The 10,936-nt window shown below is 39.3% G+C and overlaps 2 long non-coding RNA genes across 2 annotated transcripts; both read left to right on the top strand.

Annotated features, from left to right (window-relative positions):
- Positions 1-3,883: 3,883 nt before the first annotated feature.
- Positions 3,884-5,096, top strand: LOC113343003. Its single transcript, XR_003356978.1, has 3 exons — positions 3,884-4,277; positions 4,912-4,954; positions 5,046-5,096. It is a non-coding gene; the product is annotated as an uncharacterized LOC113343003 (long non-coding RNA).
- Positions 5,097-5,386: 290 nt separating this feature from the next.
- Positions 5,387-6,390, top strand: LOC113343002. The gene is made up of 5 exons (XR_003356977.1): positions 5,387-5,428; positions 5,516-5,760; positions 5,855-5,971; positions 6,069-6,139; positions 6,262-6,390. It is a non-coding gene; the product is annotated as an uncharacterized LOC113343002 (long non-coding RNA).
- Positions 6,391-10,936: the final 4,546 nt, after the last annotated feature.

Raw genomic sequence — 10,936 nt, 5'->3', positions numbered from 1 at the left:
AACTTGGCAAGGCATGAAGTGGCAGACTTGGGTATTTTGAGTGTGAAAAACCCCTATGCACTTTATGACATGCTTAACGAAGAGGCATGTAGGACAAAAGTCCAAAGGCGGTTGCCAGCAAAACTTATTGAAAATGAAGCCAAGTCGTTTATAAGTCCTTGTCACGTTGAGTGAGATGCAAAAGGCAAAGTCGGGAAGCGAGAGACTATGGCAATGATCGTGGTGATCAGATTAATAAGAATCATTTTATGTGTACACTTAGGTGCAAATGATTCAGGCGAAATTCAAGCCAAAAGGAGTTGGCTAATGAAAATTTCAGGTTTGCATTTGGATATTAATGCATGATTTGAGCAACAACGTAAGCGTAGTGCACGACGCCGAGAAGTGGATCAAATATATGAGATCAATGGAAAAGTAGTAAAGCTAAGTGATGCGGATGCAATCGGAGGGGACCATTGGCAAGGGTTTAGCCAAAAGAAGTTGCCGATTTTTAGAAAAAGTTCTGAAAGCAAGTGAAGCAAAGTTAAGACAAGTATGGTGATCATACTGAGTCGCGTTCAACGAGGAAATTGAACGGATTAGGTGGGGGAGGTCTATGACCGGTCCTGCAAGTGAGCATAATGATTGTGCATCAAATAGTTACAGGCCAAGTCAGTATCCCGTCGTAATGGCGCAATACGAAGCCATAATAGCGCAACGTAAGCCATAATAGCGGTATACTGTATAGACTGTCAAGTGCCAAGAATGGCATAACCCTGCAGGGCCAATGAAGTGCAATAGTAGCACTACATTGTAAAGACACTTGGCCAAGTAATGGAGCTTATTGGCCGACACAATGAAGCTTCATTGAGAGAAAGGCAAGACGAAGCCAAAGTTGCAAGATGCAACATGCAACATGCGAATTGGCATGTTGTCATGTTGGCAAGTGGCATGTCCATGGAATTGTGTTAGCCCAAACTCAAGGACGATATAATAAAGTAGAATAGACTAAGGATTAGTCTATGCATGAGTTCCAGGCATGGCCAAAGCTTGGACAAGTGCAAACAAGTTAGTAATGCAAGAGTGGCATTACTATTGTCATGCAAGTTAGCGAAGCGAAGCATATATAACGCATGAGTAACTAGAGTGAGATTAAGGAGCTGGCCTCGATGTTTGAAGCATAAGGATTGTCCGTGCATGAGTTTAGAATGATAAGTATGCAGGGCCAAGAAAGCTGAATGTTTGCGCAAGACAAAATCCAGTATGGCACAACAAGTGTGCAATACGGCTCAAGTGACGGTTGCAAGTCAGTTACGAGCTTCACAAGCATGCCAATGACGCGTGATGAAAAGGAGCGGTTATAAAGGAGTTTATAAGCATGGGATAAGAGTTCTAACTGCTAGATAACATGTGTTGCATGATTTGCGCTTAGTAGAGAACTGGCCAGTTGGCACAGTTATTGGCGGTTAACAGAACTGCTTTATGGGACAGATGGTTGTCCCATGCGTGTGCAACGGTTGTGTACGGTTTGGCAAGTGAATCTGCTGTATAAAATAGTCATAAGGCATGGAAAATTCGTCAGGTTATCATATGTAGGAGGGAGGCTTGCATATGTGAGTGAGAGACTCAAAATAGGAGAGTTTTTGTAAGACTAAGGCTTAGTTCAAGGCGAACAAGTCTGTGTAAGTCCCTAAGTGGGAAAGTTTTGTATTTCTTCCCTTTGATGAAATAAAAAGAGTTTTTTGTGTCATGTTCTAAGTGTTCTTGGTTGGATGATTGTTGTTGGTAAAGTATGGCATGAATTGAGTGCATTATGGGGTGCATTTGATGAGTTTAAGCAAAGAGAAAGAAGGTTAAAGACTTCCGCTGATAAACCTGAAGAGTTGGTTGTTTGCGTTGGTGCAAACTTATAAGGCTGAAGTATAAGTGGGTAAAGCTTGATTCACAGAACCATTGTGCTGCCGGGTTACACTTTCGCAGAAAATTTGCAAGAGGCATTTGAAGGTGTGACAGTTAGCTATATGAACACTCTCATAGCAACCTTATTCATCTTAACCGTAACTAGTTCAAATGACTCAAATGAAATTAGTTAAAGAGTTGTTCAATTGCTATATTCTCATAGAAGTATACAAGAACACAATTGAAGAAAAATCGGTTTGATTCACTAGAATCAATTCATAAACATTATAGCTACGATTTGTAAAGAATGCATTCCTTTATATATAAATGTATTAGTTCATGAACAAACCGATTTTAGAACTTTAACCACTCAAGTGTGCATACGGGTACGCATACCTAAGTAGCCGGTCTGAGTTTGGGTTCAACAGTATGCGAATGAGTACGCATACCTTAGCACACTTCCAAAACCCGGCATAAATTCTCGGACCTTTACCTTACGCAAGTACGCGTACTGGTATGTGTACTTGGTACCCGGAATTCCACAACTACAAGTACGCATACGGGTATGCATACTATAGTTCCAGTCATGGATCACATACATGCAAGAATGCATACTATGTTCATAATCCAATAGTTCTAAACTCTATTTCAATCATTGAAACTTTCTTAGAGGATGACAATAGCCGTTTTCACACATTATTAGCATCAAAGCAATTTTCAAGTTATTGAAATAATCATAACGAAACATTCCAAGTCTACATCATATGATTGTATCACACAAACCATGTAAGATGTTATTCGACGATTTTCACGTGATCATCTTTTGACTTTCGTCAAGAATATAACATGAACTTGGTTGAAGCGAAAGCTTACCAACACATATTTCGAGAAATATGTAAGCGAGTTAAACTCAGCTCGAAATCTCAAATGTGCATAATCAAATACTATATAGTAATACGACTTTTGTCTCAATATAGGCACTACACCAAGTTCCCGGATTCGTAACGAAGCCGTTACGAAATTCCCGTTACAAATTGCCGTTACGAAAGTTACGTAACAGGTTCTAACCGTTACTAAGTTTGAAATTTTTAACAAGGCTTAGCCTTTACGAAATTTTTTTTAGGCGTGTGAGTTACACGCTTGGTCACACTTGGATCGTAACACCTTCAAAATGTGTGTGTGCAATTCACATGTGTGGTATTATGTTTCATCTTACACCGTATATGCCTAAGAGCAACTGCAGTGGTGCGATCAAAACCAAAGATCAAAGATCAAAAAAAAGACCAAATTTTGGGTTTAGTCCGTGTTGTGACGCAACGGTACATGATTAAAATTTCGTCAGGCGGACTTTAAAAGTCCGCCCCATTTTTTTTTTCATCAGGCGGACCTTAAAAGTCCGCCCCATTTATATTTTTTTGTAACTTTCATCAGGCGTACTTTAAAAATCCGCCCCATTTTTTCGAAAATTTCATCAGGCGGACTTTAAAAGTCCGCCTCATTCTTTTTCTTTTTTATTTAATTTGAATTTTCATCGGGCGTAATTTAAATCTCCGCTTGTTAACAAGCGTACTTTAAATTTACGCCCAGCAACAAGCGTACTTTAAATTTACGCCCGACTATATTAGAATTTGGGATTTGGTCGCGACCATATTTGGTCTGGAATTTGATCTTTGGTTGGGATTTGATCTTTACTCCGTCCCACTGTGTTACGATCTCATCCCAAATTTTTGGTTATACTCGCCCACTGTGGATGCTCTAAGGTAATATCTCTAACCTTCATTCTAGTCTCGAGATGCATCTCATTAGTAAAACCCTAGATTTTATTCTTACACCATATTTTTTCATCTCTTTCTCTATCTGTTTATCTCCGCCTCTTCGTCCCTCTTCTTCTCTCTCGATCTCTCTACACAGTGAGAAGATACAGATACTCAAAATCCTGAAAAAAACAAGATCGAAGGGAATCTCATTTCTCTTATTCTTGTTCTTCTTTTTCCTTATTCTTCTTCTGTCCTGAAGAAATCTAGGGTTTCAGTCGAAGAACGAGAAGATTCGGATGAGGTTTGAATGGATCTGAAATTGAAGATGGGTTTGATTCAGATGAGGTTTTTGGTTTTGTGGATTGTGAAATGAAGTTGAGGATTTGAAATGAGGGTTCTCGTGGTGCTGCTGGTGTGAACAGTGGAGAGAAATTAGAAGATTGAAATGGGTTGAACAGGTTGAAGGTTGCTGTTGAAGATGAATGACTAGATGAATGTTTAGTGAAAGTGCAGGAAGGAAGAATGGGAAAAAGGGTTGAAGTCAGATTCAATTGTGAGCTGGTGTTGGTGGTGAATGGGTGAATGTTTGGTACCCAGTTCCAACTCCAATTTTCTCTTAAAACTCCTTTGGATCTTAAACGGGTAATCCTCTTATCTTTCAGCTCCATTCATTTTTGACCTTTTTTGAATTATTGTTATTGTTCAACGTTCTTCACCATTATTTAAATCAGTAGCTTTGTTATTTTAATACGATTCGTTCAATCTTAGTTTCGATTTTAGTCTTTCTTCTTCAATTAAATCTAATTCGATTTGTTTTACTGCGCTCTCTCCTCTCCTCTCATTCTAAACTTAAAAAAACCCGGAACTAGTTTATCGTCGAAAGTAGAAACCACTTTTTCTCATCATCTTTAGACTCTTTTGATTCATCCCTCTCACCAAAGATGAATGACCTTCTAACGGTAACTTTTCCCTTCTTGATTTTAGTTTGTTCTGCATTTTCTTGATTTGTCATGCCACATCTTTTTAGGTTTCAAAGGATTTTAGGTTTACCCTTTGTCAGTGAAAGCTGAATTGTTGTCATAACTATATATAGCTTTTTTTTCTATGTAATTGGTACATTTCTTATCAGTCTAAATTCTGACCATGTTAATGAGATTGATGTTCCAAGGTTCTCGTTCTTTGACATCAGAAGTCATATGTATAGTCATATAACTAAGAAGATGCACAAAATTCAGAACAGAAAACTCATTTGTGTAACTTATATATTTTATTGCAGAGCTGCTCAAAAGAAGTTAAAGGATAAGATGGCTGAATTTCAGGTATTACCTTTATAGCTGAAATTTTCCTTTTCCCACCTAGATTTCAGTTTTCTTTAGATCTCATTTGTTGTAATCCCTCTAAAATTGGCAGACCTTAAGGCAACATATCAGCCGAGAGCACCGAGAGGATGTCGAGAGAAGGGTCTTTACAGGTTTGTATTCCCTTCAGTGCTAGATTTAAGTATGTCTTAGTTCTTTAGTTTCAGCAAGTCGACTTACCATCACCATGGTGCTGACTCTATAATCTTGTGTTGGTATCTTTAATCGCCACTCCAGTGACGGGTTCAAGGGCTGACGAACAGGTACTATCACCTCTCCTCTTAATAATCTGGTGCTTCTAAGTTGTTGCAATTTCGTATGTATTAACATAGCTTGATGTCGTTGGATATCCTACAGATAATTGACCAATTGATCGTGACTGGAGACAGTGATCAAATCTTGCAGAAAGCTATTCAGGAACACGGGCGAGGCCAGGTCTGTTTAATTCTGCCTATCTTCTGTTATGTATTTGTGTAATGAAAATTCTTTGCAGTTTTAAGATAGAATTCCCACTGTTTGCAGGTAATGGACTCCCTGGCAGAAATTCAGGAACGTCATGGGGCCGTTAGAGACTATGTTCGACATTGTTGTTTTAATTACTGTTTGATGCTTTACATTGTTGTTCTTTGAATGTAAAGGTACTAATTTAGCAAGATGTACACATTTTCCAGGTGAAATCAGGAACTATGTTCGACAACGTCTTGGTCTGCGATGATCCTGATTATGCAAAGAAGCTCACAGAGGAAACATGGGGAAAACAAAAGGAGGTATGAATTTTTACTGTTTCTTTTTCTTTTTCGTTGGTTGTTATATCTGGTTTTGAGGTAGATTCTTAATCATGTTCAAAACTCAAATTTATAGGGCGAGAAGGCAGCCTTTGATGAGGAATTAGAACTGTGCTTGGGTCGCGAAGTGTGTAGGTATTGAGCCTGGCACGATTGCCATAGAGTTGGAGGGCATTGATGGAAGATAAAGAGGGTAGGTGATTTATGACATTTGTGTTTCAATTTTTCAAGTATTTATGATCATTGCATACAAGTATTGTTGCTGATTGTATCTTGCTTGTTAAACTCAGGATGATACAACATTTGAGAAGCAAAGTGCTCCTTTTGCTTTGGCGATTTCAGACTTTGTACTGATAAACATGTGGGTTGCAGGTTACAACGCATAATTTCATGTGCATTTCAGGAATGTAGTCCTATAGTTGCTCCATCTTGTTACCATATGCATCACCCAAGTGTTTTAAGTCATCTTCTTTGTTCATACAGGTTGAGCAGTTAAGAAAGAGGTTTATCCATTCTATTGCTCCAGGAGAGGAGGGCTTGCCGGTGATAGACGCTGTGTAGTCCCTGCTTCAGGATTTAGTTTTAGTGCACAGCAGATATGTTAAAGTTATCCTAGACAACACCTAAACCTTCCTTGCAAGAATTTTGGTACTTGGATGAATTGAATGTCCATCTTTGATTGAAAAGTTATATGAATTAAATGAATGTGATTGAATGAAAAGGGTAGGCAGGCTATTGGAATTCCGGCGTATTTCCGGCTGAAAATGAACTGCCGGTTAATATTGATCAGGTCAAAAGGTCGTATTGACTGATTTTGACCAGGTCAATGTTGACTAGCGGTAATCTTTTTGCTGTTACAAAAAAGTTCGTCACGGTTTGAAACAATTTCAACTTGCCACGTAGTAACGGACAGAGCACGTTTCTAATGTGCCACGTAGTAACGGCTCTAGCATGTGCGACTCCTTTGTTGCAAAAAAAATCGTAAGGGCCCTGAGCTGTTACCACATGTCAATTCGTAATGGCTAACAGCTGTTACTAAGGCCGTTACAACCAAAATTTTTATAGGCTCCGTTGCCGTTACAAAAAAATGTAACACCCATTTTTGCAACAGACAAAAGCCATTACAACCCGTTTTAGTAATGGCTCTGTTCTGTTTCTAATCCCAGAATTTGGTGCAGTGAGGAGATAGAGTAGAAATAGATTTTCCAAGTGATAGATGAGTTTTAGTCTCCATATACCTTTTGTTGATGAAGTTCCACAAGCTTTCCTTAATAGTTCTTCGTCTTCAATTGATGAACCCCGTGAAGTCTAATGCTCAACTACACAATTTATCCTAGTCCGAGACATTACTATAAGTATACCATAAATCAAGACTTATAGTTTTGATCACTAACATTGACAAACAAGCTTGAGATATCAATGCTTGCGAGTTCGACCGAGCAGTGCTCTAACAAAAATAATAAAAAGAGAGTAAATAGTCATTCACTTGATTCTCCTCCAAAGACGAGCGCATAAACGCATCCAAATCGTCATCTTTCTCATGTTCCACAACTTGTTCTACAACTCTAGATTTTTTACCTCTTCCACTGCCACCTTGAATTGGAGTCTTTTTACCTCCACCACGTCCACCTCGAGCACCTGTTCCAGCACGACCACCTTTTTCACCTCGACCATGGCCACCTTTTTCACCTCGACCACCTTTGGCTTGCTTTGATTGAACTTGCTCACCGGAGGGAGTGCCCGAGTCGTCGCTAGAAGAAGGATACCTATCCCTCTTATCTCTCCTTGGTCGGTCCTCTTCATAAGCATATAAACCTCATTTCTCAGGGACTATTATGCCTTTAACTCGATTCCGGAGTAATATTTGTTCAGGTACCGTTAACTTCTCACCCGAATTAATCATATGGGTCATGTCCTTGACCACCCAATTAACTCGTTCAACCGATTTTTTCATACCAAATATGCATACTCTAATTATTCATAGATAATTAAAAAAAAAACATATACAAACATAATTAGTAGTATACGTGCCACCATCTTCTCCCAATCATCTTCTTCATTCATTGATGTCCTTGATTTTGAACTCTCTCTCTCTCTCTATGCCTTCTTGAAGTGTCTTTGCGCCTCTTGATCCAAATTTTCCACATAAAGATGAGCCCACTCTTGACACCATTCTATGTAATTTGCATCCGCTTCAGAAGTCTCATGACAAGCTTCAAGCGCTCTTCTACTCATTTGGTTCACTACTTGGGAACGAGCATTCCAATGCTCGATCAACGATGCTGGTTCATAGATCAATTTGACATATTTGTCCTTAAATTGGGAGTTGTCTACGCTCAATGTAAAACGAGAGTCTGCAGGTACAATTTTCTGGACAATACCGATTTGGCTGAGCGTTCTACGAGGATCTAAAATGACGAACCCAGTTGAATGAAACAAAGGTCCCACATAGGTTGCCACATCAGAAAATACTCTGTCATCAGCTTCATCTTCTCCATCCTCATCAAGTTTCAAATATGGATCAAAAAACACGTCATCGATTTTCAAAGCATCCAAAGTTTTCCTCATTTCGACCATTTCCGTCTCTTTAGCCTTGTGTTGGGTCCCTCCAAAGGGGTATCTTCCTCCTGTGGGTTTTTCTAGAGGCCATTTTGTATCCCGAAAAGGCCTCAAGCATTTAAAATGGTCGTAAGCCCATGACTACGGAAAAAAGAACAAAAAGATATGAGCAATACATCCCGTAATTTATGTTTTGTTCCACCTAGAATCTTAGCAAAGACTGTCCATCACACTAGCAAGGAAGGCGGTGCCCCACGAGTACCTATGTACCTCGTTTGTTTCCGGATCGAGACTGAGAGTCTTCAACCACTGCAAATAACAAGCATTTACCTTATTTCTTGAGAAATCGAGGAAAAAGACAGTCCCAAGAGCTTGCAACAAGTAAGCCATAGCCGTATGTCTACCTCTTTCTGCGTCCATCACCACCTCTCCACTAGCAGTCTTGCGGTCAGAATCCTCAAACTTCTCCCTCAGACGAACCAAATTAATCTTCCTTGCCATATTAACCGTTTCACTAAGTTCACCCGGTTGACCAAATTCCCTTTTAGCTTTAGGCGCGGCTCAATACCCTATCTCAAACACTTCTTCCGCTTCATTTTTGCCCCACCCAAGACAGTATTTCGCCAAGCCACAAAACTGATCAAAAGGAATATAATTATTGAAACCCTCAAACATGACCTTTCCTTCCAAAGCAAGACCGGTGATTTGTTTTGCATCATCCGGAGTCATAGTCATCTCGCCGAACGGGAGTAGAAAAGTCATGGTTTCGGGCCAGAATCTTTCTCTAAAACCATAAACTGTCACAACATTATATGTCTTCTGCGAAGCCTCGATTCCATACCATAACCACGAAGCTTTTACCAAAGCTACCACATCTGGATGCTCTTTCTCCAACAGCGAAAACCTTCATTGTTGGTGCTTTAGTTTGGGGACCGCTTTATCAGGAAACTACAAAGAATATAAAGTTGTTACAATTAAATATCCATAATAAAATGAAAATAACTTATATTAAGTTTGATTTATTCCCTTTGAGGCACAGACCCTAGCGGCCGATGATGACTTGTAACCAAACAAGACAGATCTATCTTTTGGCCCATCCCAAGGTATCCCATTCTTCTTGGGAGGGAAAAACACCATAGCATCAATGATTTGTCTTGCACTTTCTTTTGGCGGATACTTCTTCTTTCCCTCCTTCTTGTCCTCCTCAACTAAAGATTTACCTTTATCAATAGTAGCACCACTAGATGTGCCAACTTCAGTTCCTCCAGTAACAACAAGTACACCTTCACTTCCTCCAGCAACTCCAACTTTAGTTCCTCCAGTAACATCAACTTCAACTTCACTTCCTCCACCAACTCCAACTTCACTTCCTCCACCTGTAGAAACTACAACTTGACTACCTAAAGCAGTTCCAGCTCCAACTCCATCTCCCCCACCTTCACTTTCTCCACCAGTCACAAATCCACTTGCATTCCTTGCGTTTTCACCCAATGATTTTGTGTGACGAGGTTGCGGAGACGGGTCACTACAAGGTGTTAATTATTGTGATCTTTTCTTCTTCTTTTCTTTTTCTATGTTCAAAGACAAACAAGGCCAAAAATCAAAAGTAGATAAGTAAAAGCGACTGTGAAATTTTGACATAACCAAGCCGTGACACTGAAAACGACTAGGAAAAATGGATAGTCTCAGACGCAAAAACAATTACGGATGGGATATTTAGTAATCGACCTAGACGTAAACCAAATAACGTCTAAGAAACATAATTTGCGGCTGGGTTACTCCTATTACGGATAGGAAAACCTATACGTGAAAATACAGCTGGTTTAATATTCAGCACAGTAACACATACGGCTAGGAAAAACCAAGCCGTAATACAAAATCGGCTAGGAAACTAACTATTACGGTTAGGAAACAAAATTGTGGATAGAAATACCGAGACGTAAACGCTACCGCTGGAAAAAAAATCGAACACAGGAGAATATATGTTTAGGAATAACCTATCCGTATACAACTTGTTGCGGATAGGATTTCTTAATCTCTTATGCATCGACTATTTTACGGCTGGGAGTTCTTATATATCCCAACCGTAACACTTACATACAGATGAGAGTTTTTAGATATCCCAACCGTAAGACATATACACAGCTGAGAAAACAATAGATCCCAACCATGAAACCTATTTACGGCTGGGAATACAAGAACTCCCAGCCGTAAGCATTTTCAGAACTGTTTTTTTCAGACCTAAAATTTTCGAAACCAACTGAATAATCAATAAAAATCTTAAATAAAGTGTGGGTTTTTAAATTTATACCTTATTGTTGTCATATCGGGAGTCTCGGCAGCTGGTGCATCTCCTTCATTCACTTCTTCTTGATCTTCAGTTTCATCTTCATTTGATGAAGTTGGTTTCTCTGCTTCAGGAGAAGGTGCATTCGACGAAGATTGACCTAGCATTTCCTTAGGTTTCATGGTTTTATACAATTAATTTAATCGACGACAATTTTTTTTTTAATCGACGATTAATCATTGAAAAACGAAGAATGGAAGAAGAAGAAGAAGAAGAAGAAGAAGAAGAAGAAGAGGAAGAAATAAAGAAGAA

The sequence above is a fragment of the Papaver somniferum genome, unplaced genomic scaffold (genome assembly GCF_003573695.1).
Source record: "Papaver somniferum cultivar HN1 unplaced genomic scaffold, ASM357369v1 unplaced-scaffold_52, whole genome shotgun sequence".
NCBI lineage: Eukaryota > Viridiplantae > Streptophyta > Magnoliopsida > Ranunculales > Papaveraceae > Papaver > Papaver somniferum.
This window is presented reverse-complemented; position numbering and strand designations above follow the sequence as displayed.